This window comes from Gossypium raimondii, chromosome 2 (assembly GCF_025698545.1).
Source record: "Gossypium raimondii isolate GPD5lz chromosome 2, ASM2569854v1, whole genome shotgun sequence".
In the NCBI taxonomy this organism is placed as follows: domain Eukaryota; kingdom Viridiplantae; phylum Streptophyta; class Magnoliopsida; order Malvales; family Malvaceae; genus Gossypium; species Gossypium raimondii.
The window spans coordinates 36701295-36725109 of NC_068566.1; the positions used below are offsets into that span (position 1 = coordinate 36701295).

Consider the following 23815-nt stretch of genomic DNA (forward strand, 5'->3'; position numbering starts at 1 on the left):
TCTATTTTTGAATCACACACAGTCTGGCCACACGGCCATGTGACGCACATGGTTTGGCCACATGGTCATGTGACTCATATGGCCTGGCACATGGTCATGTACCTTTTTTTCCTTTTTAAAGTTAGTTTTTTTTCTTCTTCTTTTGTTTCTTTCCTACCCTAACTAAAGTGATTTCATTTAGTTTTATATTTTATTTATTTTTTTTGTTTTTGTTTTATTTTATTATGCACTGTACATTTATTGTTTTATTGACTATTTTTCTATTTTGTTATCTGTTTATCTGTTTTATTCATTTTTTGTCTATTTTCTTATTAGTTTGCTCGGAAACATGCACTTCATTTAGATTTTCCTACGATTTTAGTTTTCATTATTCTGACGAATTAATCCAAATTATATATATTTGTGCATTGAGGACAATGTACATCTTAAGTGTGCGGAGGTTGTTTATATGCTTATACGATAAAATCCCTGAATTGTTGTTTGTTTTTAAGTAATTTTCTCACAACTACTATTAAAGTTATTTTTTTAATTTGGAGTTCTTATTGATTTTGTTTTGGAATAATTTGTGGATGTTTGTGCATTGGTTGATTTATACTTTAAGACACGAGAGAGTCAAGCATGATAAATTGTTTTTCCAAAAATTTTTATTTTAGGTTGTCTTACAGAATTGAAGTATTATCTTGAAATTTTGAATTCGCAAGTTTGACATCAAAACCACAATTTTTTGTGAGCTTTTGAGTCTATAGAGAATATATTTTATTTCGTGCTCATTTTATTTTTGGTCGTGAGTGTGTAAACATGTTTTGTTATTCTAGAACTTACTTCGATTATACATGTTGAGACAACATTATTGGTTTGATATACTGAGATGACAGAGACACTTAGGATTTAACCCATTTAACCTTAAACCACCTTAATTGTTGTGTTAGCCCCTAGTAAACCCCATTGATCCTAACATTTTTTTATTAACCCATTATTGTTAACTCTTAACCCAAATCTATGTTTTAAATGTGTCCTTTTTGTTGAGTTATTTTTTTTCGAGATTTGATTTGGTTAGTTGCCTAACTATGTTTCATCTTTTGTATTGCTGAATTTTATTCTTGCTCAAATGTAAAAATAATAAAAATCAAAAGACAAAAAAGAAAAGAAAAGAAAAGAAAAGAAAATTATTTGATTGAGCTTGAATAATTAGTTTCATATTCTGTTGAAAAAAGAAGAAGCTCATTTTCGTTCTTCATTATTCTTGTTGATGTAAATTCTTTTAATTCATCAACTAATTTTTTTCTAGTTGGTAACTTAGCAACTCGACTCTCGATTCTAACCAACTTTTATGGCATTTTCCATACCCTTAACCTAAGCCCCATTATAACCTTTTAAAAACCTCTTGATTGATGTGTCATCTCATTTTATAGTGTTGGAGATTTGATTTTCAAGCAAGCATATGGTAATAACATTTCTAGTTCGATCGTTGAGTGTGCAATATTTGAACCTTAAACACTTTGTGTGATCTTGGGTGAGGATGTCAATTCTTATTGATTTTAAATTTAAGGTAATATTTAGATAAGGGGAGACACCTACGTTTTTGTGCTATAAAACTTTCGGCTTGAATTGCTTGAATCTTTAGTGTCTTTTTGGTTGAATTTCAAATGCATGATTGTTTACGAATTATCTTAAAACATTATGGATGAAAATGAAAAATTAAAGGAAGTTAACTTGATTGTGGGTTGCGAATATTGCTTAAGGACAAACAAGTGATTAAGTGTGGGGATATTTAATAACTTCCAAAAGTAACATGTTTTAGCCTAATTCTTAATGAGTTTTTGGATGATTATTCGATTTAAAATGGTGATTTTTATGTTCCTAATCCTTTAAATTCATGTTTTTATACTTAGGAAAGCATTTGGGAGCAAAAGGAGCGAAAATAAAAAAATCAGAGCAAGTTTCAAGAGCCACACGAGATAGACATAGGCCATGTGAGCCACACGAGATGGACATAGGTTGTGTGAGCCACACACGACCATGTGCTAAACTGTGTGGAAATCACGAATTGCACCCCAAACCTATGTGGGAAAATACTTTTCTTAGGTTTTTTCATACATTTTAAGACTTATATATGATAAAGATGAGAAGAGGGGAGTGAGCCGTCATAGAATACTCAAGAAAACAACTTGGAAAACACCACTGAAGTCGACTTTGAAACAGATTTCCATCAAGATTGAAGATCTCCTTTTGATTTCTTTGAAGTTTATTATGAGTTTATTTGTTTCTTGTGGTTATATTGTCTTTGGGATTTTTTATTTGCTATCATGAACTAATTTTTCAAATACCTAGGGAGATGAACCCTAGAATGAATTATGTTATTTGATTTCTATTTTTACGCAACAAATACTTGGATATTGTTCTCAATTATGTGTGCTTAATCATTGATTTGATATTTCTAGACTATTAATCCATGTTTGGTGTGCTTAAGTCAGAGGAGGAATAGACTATTTTTAAGAGTAGATCTAGCGTAATTGAGTGGAGTTGCATGCAATCCTAGGAATAGGACGACATAAATCTACCGGATTAGAGTCAAGTCTAATAGGGGGATCCATAGATCGAGTTAATGCGATAATAGGGGTTTTAATTAGAAAAAAATTTCAATTAATCAACTTAGAGTCAGTTGATCTTAGTCTTGAAGAGAGATATTAACATAATTTAGGATTTCTACGAATCAAGATACTAAGTGAAGAAATTGCGTAAGTTAGATTGATGATGACAGATGAAGTGTAGGTGAATTCTTTACTCATCATAGCATAATTTAAGGTATTGTTTTGCTTCTTGGTTGTTAATCTGTTATTTTTTTGATTTGTTATTTGTCGCATTTGTAGTTAATTAATTTAGTTAATTTGGTTTTAATCATTCACTTGAATTTACCGGTTAAATAATGGAAAGATGGTAATTACTAGTACTATTAGTCTTCGTGAGAACGATATATTTACTCATCATAGCTATACTATTAATTGATAGGTGCACTTACCTTTGTCAGATTGTTATTTAATTTACAACGGCATCAGGATGAGTATATAAAATTGGAGGTATTTGAAGTGCCAGAAAAAGTCAAAAAGAAGAGAGAAAGCCATGGATTAAATTTCTAGATTTACACTTTTGTGATGATTTTTTTTGGAAATAACTAATTGTAGCAATGAAAAGATAAGATTGAGAAGAAATATGGGTTAATGTTGTTAGTATTATAAGTTTATCGACAATGAAGAGGATAGAGGATGAGTGATTTATGAGGCTTTTGGGTTTTACAAGAGAGAAGAAAGGGTGAAATGGAGAAGTGAAGCGGAGAATACAACACTTCAATCTAGGAGAGAAAAGAAAATTAAAAATGAAAACAAATTGAATTTATTTCTAAAAAGAAAAATCCATTTTAATATTTTAATATTATATAATTTTTATTAGTAATTTTAAATATAATATATTGATTATATATTTTTATATTTTAAAGTATTAATTTTAAGACACTTATAAATAATATTTTATGTTCCATTTTATTATATTTAATATTAAATTATAAGAAAAATTAATACAATATTTATATATTTTAATTTTATCGAGTGTTATTTATATAATTTTGTATTAGTGCGTTTTATATCTTATTGCTAAATAAAATTAATTTAAATTTATAAAAATATGTCATAATATAGATAATATATATTTTTATAATTAAAGGGTAATTATATCATTTTCAAGTCATTCCTTACTTATTCCCTATCGTTATTTTATCCAATCAAACACCATAATGTTACAGTGAACCAAACAATATATATCTCTATTCCATTCATATCGAATAATTATTCAATCCATTTCCATGAAACTAAACATGTGGGAAGTACTAAGAAAAAGAAGAAGAAAGTAATAGTGCCTGATGTTGAAAATCCTTTGTTTTTACTATTTGTTTCTAAATATGTTTTATCCTTGCATAATGGAGAAATAAGGAATGAGTGAAAAAAAGAATTATTGAGGGGGAGATGCATTGCTTATTTTAATCTTTAAATAACTTGAGTTTAGGTTAAGCTTATACCTTGTCCTAAGCTTAGTTAGAAGCTTCAAAAAACTTGGTGATTTTGTCGCATATTGGAATTAGTTTAAGGAAGTATGAATAATGATCTTATTCTGTCACATATGTTATTTGCACGCACTTATGCCCAAAAGCTTCAGTATTTTATTACTTTTTTATTTGTTTCATTGTTAACATATTTGAGATTTTAAGTTCTTGATAATGTTATTTTACTTTGTATTCACAATGTTGTATACTTTTAGGCTTTAAGATTTTATTTAGGTTTTTTTTATTAAATATCTTATGTTGCATTTGCATATTTAGTGTTTTCTTTACTCGAGGACAAGTAAAATTTTAAGTGTGAGTGCATAATGAGCGCTCATCATATCTATATTTTTAAGGCACTTTTCACTTAGATTTTGGTTTATTCTTAAGGTAACACTTAGGAATTGGAATTTGGATTTGATTTTGAATTTCAAAATTTTAGTTTTAAAATTTATTATTTATGAGTTCATTATTTTCAAATTATTTGTTTTAGAATAAAAATTTTGAATTAATGTAAATTCATTGTTTCGGTAATTTAAATTTAGATTCGGATTTCAACTAATTCTAAGCCTTAAAAATAATTTTTGAAATTTTAATTATTTAGGAGGATTTTGAACGTTGTTGTTTGAACCAAACTAGACGGACTGATCAGATTAGGAACTGACCAAGGTGCCAATTCGAATAAAGGCATTAAACTGGTTGACTCGAGAACCGATACGAAGTGATTGAATTGATTGAACCAAAATTGTTTGTTTTTAATATTTTTATTTCTATAATTTTTTAATGATTTATTTAATAGAAATAGACAGATCGATCGAACCAATCGTATTAGTCGAATTGATCAAATTGGTTGGACCGAACCAACTGGTCAGACTGATTGCACTAGGAATAAGTAGACTTACTTAGATATAAATTAAAAATCAAGGGTTTATAAGTTGAAATTGTGAAAATTATGGTATAAATGCAAATTTTGAATATGTATACTTTATTAAATTAAATGCATGAAGCTTTGTCACTATTTTCAGAACTGGACCGGTTGATTAGATTGATTGGAATGGAAACTGGTCGGGGTACCAATCTGGAATAAGGGGTTAGATTGGTTGACTCATGAACCGGTTGAACTAGTAGGATAGGACGAATTGGTGCTCAAACTAGTTGAATCGACTTCATCTATTTTTAAATATATTTTTTAATAATTTATTCAATTGAACCTGACGGATAGGTCGAATCAAATACTGATTCGCTTACCGGTCCGATTTTGAAAACCTTGAACTTCGTTGATGATATATTTTAAGTAAAATTAATTATTTATTGTTTGAGTTTTGGAGAAAATGTGAAAGAAGAGAGAATAAAAAAAATCCCATATTTTTTAATCAAGTAAAAAAAGAACATTGAATTTTGAAAATTGAATTTTTAAAATGAATTTTAAAATCCAAAATTTTACTTTATGAACATAAGTTTGGATTAGTCCAAATTTAAATCTAGCATTCCAAACAAAGAAATTAGATTTTCAAATCTAAAATCAATGCTGAAAGAATGGTTTCTAAACAGATGGTTGTGAAATTTCAAATATCATCCCATTTGAAACTGTTAGCCTTCTCTTTTACAAGTTATCCTCATTGCATCAACAATGAATATCCTATGAAAATATGTGGCTCATGAAACTATTTCAACTTCTAAGGCATTAGCAAATCCACTCAAATACGTCTGTTTCAGTGATGGGTCAATTCTGCAGCAAAAGAGGAAGAGAATTGACATGAAAGAATAAGGATATATATCACAAGAGCTGGGCCAAAAGGGTACTCAAGTTATCCTCACTGCATCACCAATGGAAGTTGGGTCCAATTTCAGAGGCAACTTGGATTAGGAAAGTAGTAACGGTGCCCACACGGATTCAGCCACTTCACTCTCATTGTTCACAAAGTTGATTAGAGCCCCAATTTAATATGGGGTTTTAGCTACCATTTTCTTCAGTGAATGCCTAAAAAAACCATAAAATATCCTGTAATTGCATCAATGGAGATATGACTTTCATGACTTTCAAAAGACACAAAACTTAAAGCTACTTTGCGGGATTTATGTTTTCATTCTCTTCGGATGTCTATTCATATTAAAGGATTTGAAATGTGGTCCAAAATTCTAAGATATTTTCCTTTCCTCTATAATTTTGGAACATCATATACAAATAAGGATAAATATTAAAATTATATATAAATTTTTAGTCAATATACAATTTGATACGTGAACTTTAAATTTTAATTTTAATTCAATTATATATATTTAAAATATAAATACATTATTTTATATTGAATAAGTACACATATTTGTGTATACAATATATAAATGTAAAATTATGTTATGTTGACAATAGATATTAATAATTTGTAGAACTTAAACCAAATTAAAATATAACATATAAAACTACATGACACGTTGAACAAAAAATTATATAGAGTTTTGATATTTATCTCGACTCCATATATATACAAAAGAATGTCTTTCAAAATTAGTATTGGGCATGCATTACTTACGTCTTGAACTTGTCGAAGGTGGGTTGGCTGGCTAAAGCTATTACCACTCAAATTGCCTGCACCACTGCCAGCTTTTCGTTGTATCATGCCATCATGCTGATAACTTCATGAAATCTAAAACCTAAAATATCTCTTCATTTGAATTTTCGGAATTAGAAAATAACTGTTAAATATAAGTATATTTAATTTTAAAAAATTATATTAGAATAATCATATACTACGTTTATATATGTATATATAATGCAAGACACTATAAAAAAAATTAAAAATATATTAATATATAACACAAATTAAAAGCATGCTTTATCTCTTTCTGAATAATATTAAAGAGTTAGTAATGAAAGAATCATATTATCATTAACTAGAAGAAAAATGGCTTTTAAGTTTTAACAATCGAATTTTGTAATGAAATTTAATGTGGTTGCGTAATATATGATTAAAATATGAATAAGTGCAAAGAGAGTTTTTTTTCTTGAACAATCTCATTATAAGTTTTGATTATATTTTTTTTTGACATAATGCTTAGAACTATTTATAGCCCATCCCCCAACCCATGAATAAGAGGATAAGAGACAAATCCAGGATTTTACTCCAAGGGGGGCAAAACTTCTAAATTCGAACGACCTTTTTTTTAACATAAAAATGTGTCAATTCTTCTCAGATACGTTTTTTTCTTATCAAACAAATCAATTTAATATTTTTTAAAAAGCATGAACGATTTAACTATAAAAAGAATTAAAATAAAAAATCACACTATATAAAATTAAATATTTCTTTCCAATATTCAAAAAAGAATAACTAATATTATACTAAAAATTTTATAAATATCATTATAATCCCAATATGCAAAGAATTTTGAAGATCGAGATAATTTTTCATTGCATTCTTATGTAAGAATTTGCATCTTTACCCACATGAGTAACAAAAGGACATTTAGATCTTTCATTGACCTGCTTCCATGATCGAAATCCTTGGCTTGTAAAAGTATTTACATGGCGCCCAAATGGCTTGTTGAAGAGAAAACAAGGAAGGCAATATGCAACATTCTTACTTGGTAAAAACTCGAGTTAATCCGGGAATAACTTGTACCAAGATGGGAGAAATTTGCGTCTATTCTTGTCAATATACTGAGGAGATATTGGAGCCTCACTTCGAGGGATCGGTTGATATGGTCCAAATTTAATGTAAGCTCGACGGATTTTGTCCTGTTGATTTGGAGGGTAATCCCAAATAGATTTTCGAAGTCTCGAGTCACACTCTAAAGAAGAAGCATCAAACTCTTTTGTTTCGTCTTTTGACACCTTACGAGGATGTTCAGGAGCTTGGGAAGACTTGATATCTCGTTTAGGAGCTTGGGAAGACTCGATATCTCGTTCAGGATCTTGGGATTGAGAAGACCCAATATTGCATTTAGGAGCTTAGGATTGAGAAGACCTGATATCTCATTCAGAAGCTTGGGAAGATCCGATATTTGATTTTTCTCTACTAATAACAGGAGGTTGAGGAACCGATTGATCATTATTACTTTTTGACGCCCCTTTTCTTAAAAAAAATTTGATCTTTTTGTTGACCATAATTTAATCAAAAAACCTGAAAATGTAATAATATATTAAACAACATATTAGGAAAAATGAAAAAAATAAGTTAAATAAATAATGAATATAATTTATGCAAAAATATTTACCGATAAGTCTTTTGCGTAAGGAGCCAAGAGGAAGATAATTTGTATTTTTTACTTTGTACTTTTAGTCTCGACATCAAACTCCTTTCTTTTTCTCTCAGTGGCGTCAACACATTACTAGAGGAAGATAATTCCTTAGCAAAACATACAAATCAAAATATAAGAAAGTCGTTAACTTAATATGTATGGGTATGTGCCAAATCAATTAATTCTGAAATTTGGCTTTAAAGTTCATATTGGGCCTCTAAGTTTAGTCTTTCAAAATCCATTATACATTAATATTTGATTATTATTATTATTATTTTGGACAGAAAATTCCACCGATTCATTAATAAGGAAGGCCTTACTTTACACCATTTGACAAAGAAATAAATGACATCTCATCTTAATTGGCCTATAAGGTCAGCTCACCCTAATTAAGAAAAACCAACAGCCACACAAATTAAAATAGTCAAACAAAAGAAAGAAAAAAACCTAAACCAAACAAAAAAAACCTAAGTCTTTGTAACGACCCAAAAATCCGTGGGCACCGGAAAAGTACATTATCGGGCCTCCGTCTTAGTAAACTGAGTCATAAATAATTATTAGAAGTAATTATGAGTTTAGTTGAGTGCTTAATTAGGTATTAATTAGGTGAATTTAGTCTAATTAAGAACTAAATGTAACACCCCCTAACCCCAAACCGTCGCCAGAACAGGGTTACGAGGCATTACCGGACATCTCAGACAACTTACTAATAATTCATAATTAAAATAATGTTTATAGTATAATTTAATAATTAAATTCTTATAATGGACTCTCGAAGCCCAAACCATATATTAAAAGTAGAAAGGAACTTGTTCGAGCATTCTAATTTTTTTTATTTCGGCAGTATTTCAGCTTATTTTTACATAAAACCCCTGCAAATTTCAAAACACAACCAACCCAATTCCAGTATTTCAACCAAGGAATTTATATACTTAAATGTTACTTAACATATTGACATAACAACTTAATAAAAAAAATCATATTATCTTACTTTACAACAAAACTATATAACGTACCAAAATAACCATTATAATCCTTATGTACATGCCACTTTCATTTAAGGAAGAAAACATCACCGAAATATTTATGCCGGAGTCGGGATTGTCCTGGATCTTTGAATCGAGACTCGACTCTTTTTAACTCAAGACGGAAACAACCGTCATTGAGTATTTTATACTCAGTGGTATTACCATAATTCAAATTATAATAGCAAGAAAGAAATAGAATGACCAAGCATGTAACTATCCATCTTCTTAATTATCAATTAATTCTTAAACTTTCATCAATTAACAATAACAATAAAATTCATAGCTATTCTTCAATTTCAATCACATATCATATATAACAATTTCAATCACTACATAAACATTAAGTTCATGCCTTTCATTTTCAATCTCAATTTCAATTCACAATTTTAAATTTTCTCATATTCAATACTACAATCGATCAAATTCATTTGATTTTCTCATTTCAATTATTCATCCTATTAACAATCTGAACCTTGACGGATACACGGATTCCAACCCAAACACACCAGTACGGCACAATGTGCCTAAAACGGTACATAGTACCTGATCAGTATACGACACATAAGTGCCTGAAACGACACATGAGGTGCCTGATACGACACATAAAGTGCCTGATCGGCAAAGTCGATAAATCCCGTACTCTTCCAAATCTTATGGTATGCCAATTATATCTAACTCAGTCCAACTAGTTAATAGGGTATTTCAATTTCACAATCCAATTTTCACCTTTATTTCAAGAATTCATTTTCAATATCAATTATACTTTTCCATTCACTAATCAAAACACAATTCAATACCAACACATATATCCATTATTCAATTGAATTTCTTTCAACTTAATAATAATACTTACCTTATAGTTCACTTACCTTATTATTTTCTTACCATACACATAATTTAAATTTAACATTAAAATAATAAATAATTTGAATTATAGTAATACAAACCCGAATTTCGTAGTTACTCCTCAACAACCTTCTCCTTCCCTTTTTGTGCCGATACCTCAAATTCTTTATTAGCTTTAAAGCTTTAAAACCTTAAACCCTAGTTTTTCCTTTCTTTCTCCTTTTCTTTTTCTTTCTTTCTTTCTTTCTTTCTCCCCTGTTTCGTCCCTTCCTATTCTGTTTTGTTTTTCTTTTTCTATTCTTTTATTTCTATTATGATTTATATTAAAATAATAATAACATAATATTAATATAATAATTTTACTTAAATAATAAGTAAATACATAATAATCACATATATATGTATTTTATTTATACACTTGGATTTATTTCTACCATACACTTGTCATAATTTTAGTTTATTTTACATGATAATATAATATAATATAATATAATATAATATATTTTATAATTAAATAATATATTAATATATTTAAAACATAAAAATCTAATTTTTTATCATACTTATGTCGCCTCATTTATGGGACTTGGCATATTTACCTATTTAGTCCTTTTAACTTTCTTTTAATCTATAATTAGACTTTCACTCTTTATTCAATTTGATCCTTTTTCTTAATTATTCTTAATTAGACTAAATTCACCTAATTAATACCTAATTAAGCACTCAACTAAACTCATAATTACTTCTAATAATTATTTATGACTCAGTTTACTAAGATGGAGGCCCGATAATGTACTTTTCTAGTGCCCACGGATTTTTGGGTTGTTACATTTCTCTCCCCCTTAAAAAAATTTCGTCCTCGAAATTTTACCTGAAAATAAGTGAGGATACTGTGATCTCATAGTTTCCTCCGGTTCCCATGTTGCTTCTTCCACACTATGGCTTCTCCATAGTACTTTTACCAGAGGGACCCGTTTGTTTCTTAATTCTTTCACTTTTCGAGCTAGTATTTGAACCGACTCTTCTTCATAAGTCAAATCAGATCGAATTTCAATATCTTCAGTGGGAATAACATGAGAAGAATCCGATCTATATCTCTGAAGCATCGAAACATGAAAAATATTGTGAATATTTTGTAATTCTGGAGGTAAAGCCAAATAATAAGCAACCGGTCTGATTCTTTCCACAATTTCATACGGCCCAATAAAACGTTGACTCAGTTTTCCCTTCTGACCCAATCTCAAAATTTTCTTCCACGGTGATACTTTGAGGAATACTTTATCATCAACGGAATATACAATGTCTCGTATTCAATTATTCACCCTATTAACAATCTGGACTTTGACGGATACACATATTCCAACCCAAACACACCAGTATGGCACAATGTGCCTAAAACGGTACATAGTACCTGATCAGTATACGACACATAAGTGCCTAAAACGACACACGAGGTACCTGATACGACACATAAAGTGCCTGAGATATGACACATAAATTTTCTAATGTACGACACATAAAGTGCCTAATCGGCAAAGCCGATAAATCCCGTACTCTTCCAAATCCTATGGCATGCCAATTATATCCGACTCAGTCCAACTAGTTAATAGGGTATTTCAATTTCACAATCCAATTTTCACCTTTATTTCAAGAATTCATTTTCAATATCAACTATACTTTTCCATTCACTAATCAAAACACAATTCAATACCAACACATATATCCATTATTCAATTGAATTTCTTTCAACTTAATAATAATACTTACCTTATAGTTCACTTACCTAATTATTTTCTTACCATACACATAATTTAAATTTAACATTAAAATAATAAATAATTTGAATTATAGTAATACAAACCCGAATTTCGTAGTTACTCCTCAACGACCTTCTCCTTCCCTTTTTGTGTCGATACCTCGAAATCTTTATTAGCTTTAAAGCTTTAAAACCTTAAACCCTAGTGTTTCCTTTCTTTCTCTTTCTCTTTTTCTTTTTTTATTTCTCCCTTGTTTCATCCCTTCCTATTCGTTTCTATTTCTCTTTTTCTATTCTTTTATTGCTATTATGATTTATATTAAAATAATAATAACATAATATTAATATAATAATTTTACTTAAATAATAAGTAAATACATAATAATCACAAATATATATGTATTTTATTTATACACTTGGATTTATTTCTATCACACACTTGTCATAATTTTAGTTTATTTTACATGATAATATAATGTAATATAATATAATATAATATAATATAATATAATATAATATATAATTAAATAATATATTAATATATTTAAAACATAAAAATCTAATTTTTTATCATACTTATGCCGCCTCATTTATGGAACTTGGCATATTTACTTATTCAGTCCTTTTAACTTTCTTTTAATCTATAATTAGACTTTCACTCTTTATTCAATTTGATCCTTTTTCCTAATTATTCTTAATTAGACTAAATTCGCCTAATTAGTACCTAATTAAACACTCAACTTAACTCATAATTACTTCTAATAATTATTTACGACTCAATTTACTAAGACGGAGGCCTGATAATGTACTTTTCTGGTGCCCATGGATTTTTGGGTCGTTACAGTCTTCATTAGAGGGTAACTGAACAGTTCCCATTTCTTCCCACAATCGATTCAATCAGTGGTTATTTGGGAACCCAAAACTTGCAACCTTCCATTTTGATGATCATATTATAGTCCTAATTGCTTTCCTATTGTCGATCTTACACTCCACGTGTCATACCCCAAAATCAAACTCGATAGTTTCAGGTTAGTGGATCGGATTCTTGGTTTAGGAGTCGGTTTTAGTTTTTGGAAAAGATGAGGTTGGTACAGAATTAAGAACTCGAAATTATTAATGCAAAAAATTAGTTTAACAAAATAATTTTTGTAAGAGAAAAAAAAAGGAAAATGGATTTTAAAGATTTAATTTCGATTAAATTGATTTTTCTAAAATAAAATAATAGGGTTAAATTGGAATAATTAAGAAATGAGTGATTAATTGAGACATATGACTAAATAGTAAAACAAGGGAAAGATAGGAGTGTTAATGTGGCAAATAGCCAAATTTTTTTTTTTGTAAAATTTGGGCGTTCTTCCCTGCAAGGTTAAAACCCTTGTTGTTCATCTCTTCCATTTGCATTCATTTTATTTTTTTAAAGCTCTCAAAATCTCTCAAATTCTCATCCCATATCTGAAATTTCTCTCATCCTAACTCCAAATATTCACCAAGTTTTCAAAAATATCTTATAAATTCTATTAATTTCTCCATTGTTTTACAAAGTTACAACACTAGATTTTCAAAATCAGCCATTGTTGATCCAAGCTGAGGTAAATTTCTGATTCCTAATCATGTTTTTAATTTATTTTAGTCTTTAATTTGATTTTAACTTAATTTTAGATAGATTTATCAAATATCCACTAATTTTGATCGAAATGAACTTGAAAATGGAAAATCTCGTATCTCTTTATTAAATCTATGATTCAAAGTAATTTTCATCTAAATTTTACTAGATTAAGAGGGTTTTATTCTTAAATCAATAGATCATGAAGGATTTTAATAAATCTAATAAAAAGTTGAGTTTAAAGCTTATTAATGTAGGATTATTTTTCAAAAAGTGCAAATCTGAGTTTCTTAAGTCTAAATTGGTTTATATCAATTATTTAGAGTATAATTAATTATTTATAATAATTCTTAAGTAGTTAGAATAGATTCGAATTGAGAAATCTGAATTTTAGTTAGTTTCGGTTAAGTTTTTAGTCTGGAAAATAGAGACTATAGTATGTGGTTTTGTTTGAATTTCTAGTGCTTTGAGATGTGCTCTAACATATATGTATGTTTTATATGGTGTGGTTGAAGTGTCAGACCCATCGGTGCTGTCATCAAGCAAGTCGAGAAGTAAGGAGAAAGTCGGTTGAGCTTCCGACAAAGTGAGTGGAACTGTCGAGGTGAGTGTTTTGTTGTTTGGCTACTGATAAGTGTGATTTTAGATGTTAATCAAAGGCTTATAAGGTCTTAAATGGGATTTAAGGCTTCGGTATAAGTGTTTTTTCCTTTGCTTGTGTTGAGTAAAGTATACTTATGTGATACTTTGTTGATGATGTGTAAGTGTGTAAACCAAAAAGTAAATATGATTTAATATATGTATATGTGATGTGAGTTGTTGATTTTATGCGCACGTATGCAAGTCTAAGTGTGTGAGGCTCTATGAGCATTGTGAAAGTGTTGTAAACACCTATATATGAGCATACAAAGTGAATGTGTAAAGTATTTGTGAAAATGTGAAATGGTTGTTTAATGTGTATAAAATACTAATAAACCATGTGTTATTGTGATGTATTAGCCTTTTGATCACTTGGAACCGTTGGATATAGTTGACATGCCATAGGATTGTGAGTACTCACCATTATGTGTTATATGTGATGAGCATTGAGGGTCATAGGACAACATAGAGAGATAATGGAGCGTTAAGCTTAGCCCCATCCATCGGGACAACATGGTGTGTTTGGAGAGTGTTAGCCATGAGGTACACTTATGGGACAACATATGGCTCATTGAGTCTTTGGTGTTTTTGGAGATCCGAGTATCCAATGTTCATGTAAGCATATATGTGTTGCATGGTTCTTAAGTGCCAATATATCTTTTGATGATGCTACTTGAGATTTGTAGGTTGTTATACGTTGTGGTTAAGTATGTATGTGTGGTATTTGAAATCTAAAAGCATGTTCTTTATGTAACAGCACGGTTTTAGCTAAATCGGAACAGTGGTTTTAGAACCACAAATTTGAAATCATAAAATTATTTTAATATTATTTTATATGTTTATAGCATGTGAATTAATATGTGTGAAAGTTTCGTGAAATAATTTTATCGATTGGTTGTTTAATTTGATAAAAGGACTTAATCGCATAAAATGCAAAAGTAGCGTGTTATATGTTAAAGTGCTTAATTACTTTAGTTATTTATTTATAAGGTCCTTATGTTGTGATTTGGCCATTGAATAATGGTGTGGACGGTTATGGGTTTATAATAAGTGATTTTATAATGTATAAATGATGGATAAAATTGTAAAATTTATATTATTATGTAATTAAATAAAACAAAAAATAAAATGCATGTATTATCATCTTTGTTGGCCGAATGTACCAAAGAAAAAGAATCCATTTTTGAAGCTTTAAGTTCGGCACTTAGGGGACTTGATTTAGGTATGTTCTTTGCTCGGTTATTCATAATTTTTACATTTTTGAGATCGTTGCTTCGTATGCTAGCTAGCCCATGCTTAAATTTTTTAATTGGTTGATGTATTCATTAAATGCCATTGATGATTAATTAAGCTTTTTGTTGTTTGATGATGGATTATGAGAGTTTGATGTTAGATTATCATGTGTTACTAAGTAATTTTTGATAAAAATGCTTATTAAGGATTAAAATGTGAAATTTGTAAGTTGAGGGGTTTAAATGTGAAATAAATAGAATTAATGGGCTGCTAGGGACCTAAGGAATATTCAGCCAAACATGGGTTAAATGAAATTTTGAGTATTTGTGTTGTTTCGAAATAGGGACTAAATTGTGAAAATGTGAAATGTTAGGGGCTAAAGTGAAAAATTCCCATTTATGTGTTTTTGGATGAAATTGAATGAATATGTCTTTAAATAAGTTGAATTTGAATTGATTTAGATCAATAAAGGAAGAAATCAGATTTGAATCGGGGAAAGTCGAAAGTTGTTGAATAGTCGTTCTGATCCGTTCGTTTTCGTACGAGGTAAGTTCATAAGTAATTAAATGTTTTTAAATTCAAATGTATATATATTATATGTAGCTGAATTGAATTCTATGTATTGATATATGTATATTACCGAATTGATTTGAGCATTGGATGACTAGTTTCGAGCATGAATTGATTTAATCACAAAGTCGAAAGCCCCAAACGAACCTTAGGAAATGTATAGGATACTGATGTCATGACATAAGGACTTCTGAGATGTGATTTCATGTAAGACCATGTCTGGGACATTGACATCGAAGTGAGAGAACGTGTAAGACCATGTTTGGGACATTGGCATCGTATATGAGTCGTATAAGACCATGTCTGGGACAGTGGCATCAAAATGTGTTAGCATGTAAGACCATATCCGGGATATGGCATTGTACGAGATTTATATGATTTCCGTGTATCCTTAACAATTCCGAATGGTTCATCGGGCATTGACAAAACGAGACCAAAGATGAAATTGAGCTAAATGGTTCAGGTATGTGAGAAGTTTATATGTTCATGAAAGATCAAGGTAGGTGTAATATTTAATGTGGTAATATGTAATTATATAAGTAAGATGAATTTATATTTGTATGAGATTGATTAAATTTGGCCTATTTGAATTGAACTATTAATGTTCTTGTGATAATTTAATTGCTTATGACTTACTAAGCTTTCAAAGCTTACTTTGTGTATCTTTTCATTGTTTTATAGATTTTGAAAGCTAGTTTCGAGCTCGGGGATCGTCAAGGATCATCGTCACACTATCGATTGCTATTTCGGTACTTTAAGAGTTTGTACTTTTGACGTATGGCATGTATAGGCTAGTTTTGTTATGGTTGGTTTTGATTTGTATATGTATAGCCATGCGAATTGGCTTGAAAGTAATGTGAATTCGGCTTTATAATTAGCTTATTTTGGAAGTGTGTTATATGGTATATCTTGTGTGATGTATGATTTTGTAAACCAGTTTGAGTGATGTCAATGTAGTTGATGGATGTGTTTATGAGTTGTGGTTTTATCCATGCGAGTTGGTTAGTAAATGGTGTAATTGTTGGAAGTTACTTTGACTATATAAATGTGCTTATTTTGTGCATTGATAAATGATAGATGATGTCTACAATATATCTTGTGATTCGAAAATTTTGATATATTCATGTGGTTAATTATTCGGTTAAATGTTAATGTTGGTATGTGTTCGTATTTGCTATGTGATAACTATGCTATGCCATGTGAATTTGGCTATTTGGTGTGGCTTATTAATGACCTATGTTTTGATGTATAAATTGCCTTGTAAGTTGCTTTGTGAATGATGAAAATTGCTTTGGTCATTAGGTGAGATAAATTATGATATATATATATGATACATATTTATATTCGGCTATGGTATTTGGTTCATTTTGATAAGCATGAGATTTTGGTATTTGGTATAATTAGTATAAAATTTAGTTGCGGTATTGATATGATTTATGAGGCTATTGATTTGTTGAATATAAGATGTTTTGACATGATATTTTGTTTGCGAAATTGGTATGCTTGATTTCCCATTTGTGCTCAAAATGTGTAATTTTGTTATGTTGGAATGCATGAATTTTGGTAATGTATAAGAATTATATTTAACCATTTGTTAATGTTTGCTAATGGATCATATTTGGGTAACTAATAAATGGTATAATATGATTTGTTTTAACTCGTTATGTGAAAGTGCATAGGTATATAAAATGGTTTGTATAATAATTAGCCATTGAAATAGATGTATACTAAAGAATGAGGTGATATATGTGATTGATATATGGAATAAAATATGCTTGAATTTAATTTAGGTATTCGAATACCATGAATGCGATGCCTTTATGGTTCGTATGTTATATTTATAAAGTACATGTAATACGGCTTTGTTGCATGTTAGTTGGTTCAAATATGTGATTAAATAAATGACTGTGTTGATTTGTGTTTTGTACGGTAATGCCTCGTAACCTTAATCCGGCGACGATTACGGGTTAAAGGTGTTACACTCTACTTGGAAAGCATGATTGTGTAGTTAAGTTTTAGCATGCCTTGCTTAACTTTGGATAATTATATTACTTAGTAGTAACCTTAACATTCACTAAGGTATGTTTAGCTCACACTCTTCATTTTAAATGAGCAATAAGTCAAATACCAAGTGGTGAAGGAAAGCGAGCTAAGTGAACCAAGTGTATCTACCATCTTGAGAGGTGTTTGAACTTGTGTTAGTTCTTAAAGGCAAAGTGATATGGACTTTTGGGAGTAGACATTTTTATGTTGTTTATGGACTGCTTGATTACTAGCTGAACATTTATATTGATTGTATATATGGTTGATATATTTTGATGCATGTTGGAGGTATGTTTTATGTTCGGAATGTTAGTAGAGTAGCTAAAATGTGGTAAAATGAGCATGTTGGTATTATGGCACTTAAGGCATGTTTCAATAGGTGAATGAATTGATATGTTTTGATTATTTAGGTATTTTTGAAAAGCATGAATGACAAATTTATCACGTTGAGTTTGGATTTTTGGAGGCGGGGATGTTTTCGAAAAGGTTTGAAAGTTCGCATGCTTATGTTTTAAATGTTTAATTTCATAGAAATGCAATAAATTTTATATTTCGGATAATTCTCAATATTTTGACATTTTTACAAAATTAGTCTCTAATTAATTGATTCTAAAATTAACTGAGATTTTATAATCAGACTAAGATGATTCTTTTGCCAAGGGTCTAATTAAGTGTTCTAAGACTAACACATGTTGTTAGTTTAAATTTATATATATGATATTCATGTGATAATCATGAAATGACGATTTTACCACTTTATGTGCTAAAGGCATGAGTGCTTGTTAAATAAGCATGCAAATAGGTTTAATTGCTTGTAATTGATCATGTGTGACGTATTAAACATATAATTGTCTTCTGTTGATATCTTAATTAATATTATGTTAGTAAATCACATACGAATATTTCGGTTCTGGTCCAGGTCACTCCAGTGACTAATGTGACATCTTAAATTCAGATCGGACTGACCCAGTCGGGTTTAGGGTGCCACACCACGAGCTTTTTAACTTCTTTTTTATCCCGACTTTACTCCATAACTCCATCATTTCCTCCCCTCTGCATTCAACTTCTGTCCTCTATCACCAACACTTCCACTCTCACCAAGGCCTCTTCTATCTAGTACCTAATCGTTTCAAACCTTTGGCCTTCCTGAGCCAGTCCATGTGCTGCGACGTATGCTTCTCTGGGTACGAATCTAAACTTTATCTCTTCAAATTTTTGGGTGTTTGTTTTAATCGTTTTAATCACTGTGCTCAATACTGATTTGTCTTCGTCTTTTGCTATTACTTTTTTTTTTTATTGTTAATGCATTTCCTTCCACCTTGATTCTACAAAAACCCATTTCTTTTGCAAACTACACTGCTTGCTAACATGCACGCGCTTCCGCCATTGCTAGGTCCAAGACATTTTTAATCGGGTAAGTGCATGCTCCTATTATTAATCCTTCATGATCTCAAATGATGATTCCTAATATTGCTGAATTTGTGATTTATTGAAACGAAGCATCAAAGTTGATTTTTATTATCTATTCTTTTTGTGGGTGCCATGATTTGTCTTCATCTCTTTTTATGTCTAATGTTACACTTCTGATATTCTTGACTTCTTTGATATATGCCTGAACGTAGGATATAACACCAAAACTGTTATGTCCTGCATTTTCATGATATCTCTTATTTTAGTTAAACCATATCACCCAGGAAGCGACTGCTATTGTCTTGCATTTTTCTATACTTGCTTTTATAAACTCAACTGCTAACCACATTCTCCATTCTTGGTTGTTATTGTCTGTTGTGAAGGATACTCCCAGGTCCTTCAGGATCTGCCTTGTGAACGAGCAATCTTGAAACACATGCTCAATAGTTTCCTGACCATCTCCACAAACAAGACATTGATTTGCCACTGCAAATTTCCTATTTTGTAACACCTGTAACGTAGGTATATAGTTATTAGTTATTTTCCATAGCATAATGTTTATTAGCAGCGATCTATAAATTCCAAAGCTTTGTATAATAGGTTTTCAGTGTTGTAATTTGTAATGTGCTCTCTCTGTTTGATGTGTCTGTGGCCTCAGTCATTAACCACTTGTATCCATTCTTTGCGGTGTATACTCCACTGTTGTCACCTCTTTAAATCCACTTGTCATCTTACACACAATTTCTCAGCGGGATTGTCAAAATTATTCTTGCATCATCTTCCTCAAACAGTTCACAAATCACATCCTCTTTCCAGGTATTTTTCTTCTTCATTAATTAAATCAGAAACTATATTCCGTACTAATTCTTTACACTTGAACTCTCCCTTGACCAGGCCCTGGCAACCAAGCATCGTTCCATATATTCACTCCAGTTCCTCCCTTGATTCGCCACCCACAACCCTACTCCAACAACTTCCTAGCACTCTAGATACTTCTCCAGGTAAAAGATGGGTAAGAGCTTAAATTAGGCATCATAAAATCACCATTCAAAAAGTATTTTGATTTTATAACTTTTGCCAACAAACTATTTGGATTCGTTAATATTCTCTAGCCTTGCTTTGCCAGCAATGCAACGTTAAATTTAGCAAGGTCCCTAAACACCAATCCCTCTTGTGCTTTGGATGCTTTCCATTGACACCGATAAATTCCTTTATTTGTTTTAATATTACAGCACTAGAATCTAGAAATTAAATTCTCTAATTCATGACATATATATATTGGCAGTAAAAAACGTTGCATCACATATACTAGTATAACCTGTAATATAGATTTAATAAATACCTCTTACCTCCTGCTGAAAGTTGTCATGTGCTCCAAAGTTGCATTCTTCTGACCATTTTCTCTTTCAGGCTTACAAACGCATCTCTCTTTTTCTGTCCCACCATTATTGGTAGTCCAAGGTATTTTTCGGGATTATTAGATATCCTTACCCCAAGCACTCAACCAATTCGATTCTTTACCACGCTTGGCACGTTTTCGCTAAAGTAGATTAAGGATTTATCAAAATTCACTAACTGACGTGATACCCCTTCTTACTCCTCTATAACTCTTTTGATGGCAATCATCTCTCTTCACTTGCTTCTGCAAATAAAATGCTATCATCTGCAAATAATAAGTGTGTTACCTCAAGTCTACTACGTCCCACCTTAGCCCCTTTAGTCAACCCATCATTCCTTGCTAGATTGATAAGACGCGAAAAACCCTCCGCACAGATTAAGAAAAGATAGGGGTTTAACAGATCACCTTGTCTCAATCCCCTAGAAGGCCTAAATACCTCCCATTGTTCACCATTAAGCATTACTGAATATGTGACACATCTCATTACCAAATTAACCCACCTTCTACAGAACCCCATACGTGCCATCATCTTCTCAATAAAACTTTAATCCACACAATCATATGCTTTACTCATATCTAGCTTTAATGCAAACGTTCCCTTAGCTCCCACCTTTCTTCTTTTTAGAGAATGCAACAATTCATATGAAATTAAGATATTATCTGTAATCTACCTTTCTGGAACAAAAACACCTTTTATCTTTTCAATGAAGTTTTCTAACACTCGTTTAAATATATTAACAACTACTTTAGAGATTATTTTGTGGATTACATTGCATAGATTAATAGGCATGAACTGATTCATGTTGTTAGACATATTTACCTTTGGAATAAGGACAATATTAGCCTGATTAATTTGGGTCATATTATTTGTAACAGCCCGATTTTCAGTGGTGGCAAAACAATGATTTCGGGACCACAAATTCCATCGTGTCGACTCATAAATATTATTTTTAGAATATTTATGAGTCATTAGAGTTGTTATAAAATTTGGTTAAGAAATTTCAACGTTTAGATAGTTAATTAAGGAAAAAGGACAAAACTGAAAAATGTGCAAAATTTAGTGAATCTTGAATTCCATTGATTTGATGGCTTAATTATGAAATTAAAAGGACTTAATTAGTAATTAGTACATTAGGATATTGATGGACAATAATAGGTTTTTAAATTGTTGATTTATAAAGTTAAATTTAAGGATAAACATGTAATTTAATAATTAAATTAAAGTTTAATAAAACAAAAACCAAAATTATCATAATCTTTTTCATGTTTCATCGAAAATAGAAAGGAAACTCACCATTTTTGAAGCTTTATATTTGGCCAGTATAAAATCTTTGCATGTAAGTTCATTTTGATTCAGTTTCTTGTAATTTTTATATTATTGAGATCGTTGCAACTAGGTCTAGCTAGCCCGTACCTTCGTTTTTAATTCTGTTAAATTTTTTTGAAGTTGCCATTGATGAGTTTTGAATTTTTTTTTATGAATACCATGTATTTGGAGCTTTGATTTTGTTGTTTGATGAATTTGTAAAGTGATTTTTGTTAGATTTTGATTTTAGAATTAAATTGTGAAAATGTCAAAATTTTAGGGTTTGCTAGTGAATTTAATGTTCATTAGGGACTATTTAAGGGCCTAGTATATTTGAATGGAATACTTACTTGAGAATAATGTTTAATTTGATGAATTTGGGTTAAGGGACTAAATTGCAAAAATTATAAAATTTTAGGGTAATTGTGTAAATTTGAAAAATAAAGGGGTATTAATTTTTAAATGGATTGGAATGTGAAATGTAAAGTGATTGAGGAATCTTATATTTTAGATCAAGATCGCGTAAATACTCGTGGAAAAGGAAAAATTGTTGAATAGTCTCTGAACTTCTGCAACTACTATAATTTAGTGCAATAAGTTTGTACGGTTTAAGAATTTAAAGTCTATATGAATTGTTGAATTGTATAAATGGTATAATAGATATATTCGATTATTGTCGAGGAATTTTAATTGTGAAATGTTATTAAAATTGATGTTTGGATCGATTTGAACGCAGGATAGAGTACAGTCGAGATATGGTGTGTTATAGGGGACTGGAGTGGAGATGGTTATGGAGTTATGGATATATGTTTCCTGAGTAAACTGAGGTTCATCATTTGTTACGAACTCTCGTGTTATACTCTTTCTTTTGGTGTGTTTCGGTTGGACTAGCTCTTACGAGCATTGGTGTGTTTCAGAGGGATTAGCTCTAACGAGCATTGGTGTGTTTCGGATGGATTGGCTCTTATGAGCATTTGGTGTGTTTTCGTTGGATTGTCGATGTACTCTTATCCATAAGACGTTCATTGAATTAAAAATCTCGGTAAGGTATCTTGTTTCATGATTTTGATATAATTGTTATATATACATTGAGTATTGAATTGATTATTGGTGATTTATTGGTTGAGGTTGTGAATGACAAGAACTATTCATGGTTGGCTTATTATTATTTTGAATTGTTGTACTTACTTCAGTAAGATTTATCATTTTAATACGTTGAACTTACTAAGCTTCATTTAGCTTACTTGTATTATTTATTGTTCTTGTAGATACTCGGAAGGTTGGACGATCGGATCGACACTCAAGTCACACTATCCAACTTAATTCGATAGTTTTTGGAATGTTTGTTTCAGATTATATGGCATGTAATAGGCTTTTGTGTTGTTATTACTAACGTTTTGGAATAAGTAAAATGCTAAGTATGATATAATGTATGTGATTGAGGTAATGTTCTCATGCAAAAATGAATGATGTGTGTCAACGATATGTTGTGATTAAGGTACCATGATAGGTATATTGGTTAGGTATTAGAATGGATGATTTGATAAGTTGTGTTTAATATTTTATTTTGTTGTGTAATTATATATACTTCTGGTATCGATGATGATATATTGGTTAGGCACTTAGGATGTTTATTTGGCAATTTTTGGTGTG

At 30.3% G+C, this 23815-nt stretch overlaps 1 long non-coding RNA gene across 4 annotated transcripts; it reads left to right on the top strand.

Annotated features, from left to right (window-relative positions):
* Positions 1-18966: 18966 nt before the first annotated feature.
* Positions 18967-23593, top strand: LOC105788575 (uncharacterized). Of its 4 annotated transcripts, XR_008190875.1 has the most exons (8): positions 18967-19231; positions 19441-19461; positions 19841-19979; positions 20116-20273; positions 20352-20458; positions 22899-22989; positions 23080-23204; positions 23431-23593. It is a non-coding gene; the product is annotated as an uncharacterized LOC105788575 (long non-coding RNA). The 4 variants fall into 4 exon arrangements; XR_008190876.1 differs by having other exon boundaries at positions 20352-20469; positions 22899-23204; XR_008190874.1 differs by having other exon boundaries at positions 19841-19975; positions 22899-23204.
* Positions 23594-23815: the final 222 nt, after the last annotated feature.